Source organism: Ruditapes philippinarum, unplaced genomic scaffold, assembly GCF_026571515.1.
Source record: "Ruditapes philippinarum isolate M1 unplaced genomic scaffold, ASM2657151v2 ctg10722_1_1_1_1, whole genome shotgun sequence".
Taxonomy (NCBI): Eukaryota; Metazoa; Mollusca; class Bivalvia; order Venerida; family Veneridae; genus Ruditapes; species Ruditapes philippinarum.
In genome coordinates this window covers 3,065-6,128 of record NW_026856511.1, presented here as the reverse complement: position 1 = coordinate 6,128, position 3,064 = coordinate 3,065, and positions in this window count along the sequence as shown.

Here is a 3,064-nt window from a genome sequence, read left to right as displayed (position 1 = left end):
CGTTTTCGGCATGAGTTTTTCCCCTTTGGCTACAATTGATTACTATTTTATCAGAATTTTGTTCCCGTTATTTTGTCAACTATCAGGTATCGTCCGGATATAACGTTCACGGTTTATTGTTTACACATGTTGACATGTATATAGGCGGCATTATAACGGGCGTATTCGTGTTTTGATTTGTTAACATGGAGAAAACAGACACTTTAGTAATATGGCCCAACTGATTTTGCCAAACTGAAAAAGGGAAAATTAAAACATGATCCATAAATATTTTAGGCCCTCGTCTGGTATTCATTACTAGAAAAATTAAAACAAAAATCAAGCATATCAAGGGGGATAACTTACGCCGAACGTTGCGGTAAATGGCGGATGTCACTCCTTTTTGGCTTGCAGCCACGGCTGCAAGCCATTTCATATGGAAAACTTGTTCCGGTTAGGTGGTTTCCTGCTTACATCTGTTGGTGCATGATTGAACGGGTAACCATCTGCAATCGTGCCAATCGCAACCTTTCGGCCTTTTCCGTCACTCTTCGGATTAATGATAATAGCCGATGTAATTCCGATTGCAATCGTGACAATTCGGGCGATTCCGTCATACTAAGTAATATAACGGAAATCTAAGCTATTTTAGTTACTTCGGTAATCCCAGTTTGTTTATATAAATAGGATTTCTATTTTTACTTGATTACCGTAATAAATTATAAACGAAATTGTTCCGTTTCAATTGTTTTTCAAGACGCAAAAGTTAGTTTCTTTTATAATTGTTTTTTGTCTGTATCAGTTTTATACAATAGAGAATGGTAGTAGTATTCCGTCTTCAAAGGGTGGTGAGGTAATCTAAAAATAGCCCATGCATATCATTAACCTTACCACATAGCGCATCGTCTATTTGTGATCGTGTAACATAGTTGATACATGTATGCTTCTTAATTAGTGCATTTACTTGTCTATCAAGCAAAGGAATGATTTCGCTGCGAAAAAGGGGAAATGAAATGTGCACACTTGTTTTCCTTCAGACTTCAGTATCACGTTAGTATTTTTACGATTGATTGGCGACGCCGGTGAGCGGCGTCGTCTTATATGGAATGCTTTTTATTTTTGCCTATGGAAGGAGCTGTTATTATTAGCAGTTAATTTCATGTTGAGTTAATTAGATTTATTTTGACTTGTAAAAATCAAGTAAACAAATATGTTGTTATATTTGTATTTAATAACTTTATATAAAAAGCATGTGCATTGTGATATTATTTTCACGAAATTGCAGGCTCAATTTAACAGCTTGTCCCTTAGTTTTATTGACTATACTAAAACCCGGATTTCGAATATCGTTGTGGTCTACATTGATGCCGTATATATTCGTTCATTCATTTATATATTTTCAAAATTTTCTTACAAGAAGAAAGTTCACATGCAAATGAGTATAAGGATAGGTAATGGACTGTTGTTAACGATTATCCTATTGATTTTATCCATATTACGTTGATCTTTGCACAGAATGGTTTTTTTACAAAGTGTACAGTATCCGGATGTTGAAAGCTATCCGATTTTCTGCAATAACTGCTGTCACATGGTCATCTATTTTTTTATGAATACTTTTACCATTAATTTGCATGGCTTAATAAAACTGACTGAGCCTGCAACATTTCGTAATTTTTAATTTTATGGTGTTCTTTTGGGTTTCAGGTTTTCTCTATTTTAAGGGGAAGTAACTCATGTTTTTACTAAATTATTTGTTCTTTTCTGTCTACTCTATCTTTAGTATTACTTGTGCATACATGTATATCTTAGTATATTGATATGATGAGACTTATAATATTTCTGAATTTAAAGAGTTACAGTTATGTCATTATTATTAAAGGGATGAGACTTTCATTTAAAGTTATAAATGATAATACATGTATTGATTGAAAATGTCCTGAAACTTGGATCAAGCAATATAATTGATAAAGTCTCAAAAAATCATATTTTGAATGGTTATTCTAATTTTTTTCTAACATGTGCATAGATTGAAAAGGACAGCTTCTGTCTTATCTATTTGTAATGGAGGGACACTGGTCTCAATTTCCAAGCTTATGTCTCCTGAGTCAACCCAACAACAGACTTTTCATAGAGTAGATTGTTACTTGCCCTTTAATAAATTTGTAAACTAAATTTTATAGCGGGTGATTTTTGCCACATGAAAACCAACAAAGTACAAAAAAGTAACCGGGCGCCCGACACAAAGTGGTGTATTTGTTGCATTTTCATGTTTTCGCCCAGTGCCCTTGATGCAAAATATAAATCAGCCTTCATAAAATTTCATATCATAGAAAAAGGTTAGTTTTTTATCCGTACAAAAAATAGATATTGTACATGTATTAGCACAGTTATGTTCACTTTCAAATTGACCTGTTATAAATAATGGCACAGCCAATAGTTTACTGTCTAAGCCCTTTTTAGTAAAAATAATTATACATAATATATAAATTTTATTTTAATTTAGACTATGAGTATGTAAGGTTTTTATTTCTTATTTATTAATTAAGAATTAATTATCTGTTAATTTAAAAATCTAAATATCTGTCACGGTTTAGAACTGTTCACTATTTAGGCCAGAAAATGTGTAAGCGGCCAGATAGTTCAATCGCTTACAGCCGCGGTACATTTTCTGTGGGTCACAGGTTTGAGTTCTGGTCAAGCTGAAAGTTTTTTCTCGTCCAGTGACTGCATATAACCATGAGTTTAATTCACTATGCTCTGTAAACATCAGAAATTCAAGGACATAAACCAATAGAGTGGGGAAATATGTTGTGGTTTAGAACTATTTCATTATTAAAGAGAAAATGTGTAGCCGGCCGGATAGCTCAGTTGGTCTTCTGAAAGTCATTGGTTCGAGTCATGGTCAGGCAGTTTAAGTCAGGGTTTAGAAGTGGTTTTTCAACTAACACATGTTTGATTCATTTAATAGATTGTATTTTATTTGAAATGGACAAAGGCAGTATTGCATGATACTTTTAGATCTACAAAAAGCATTTGATACAGTTGATCACACTATACTGCACATGAATAAGTTCATTTTCTTCTT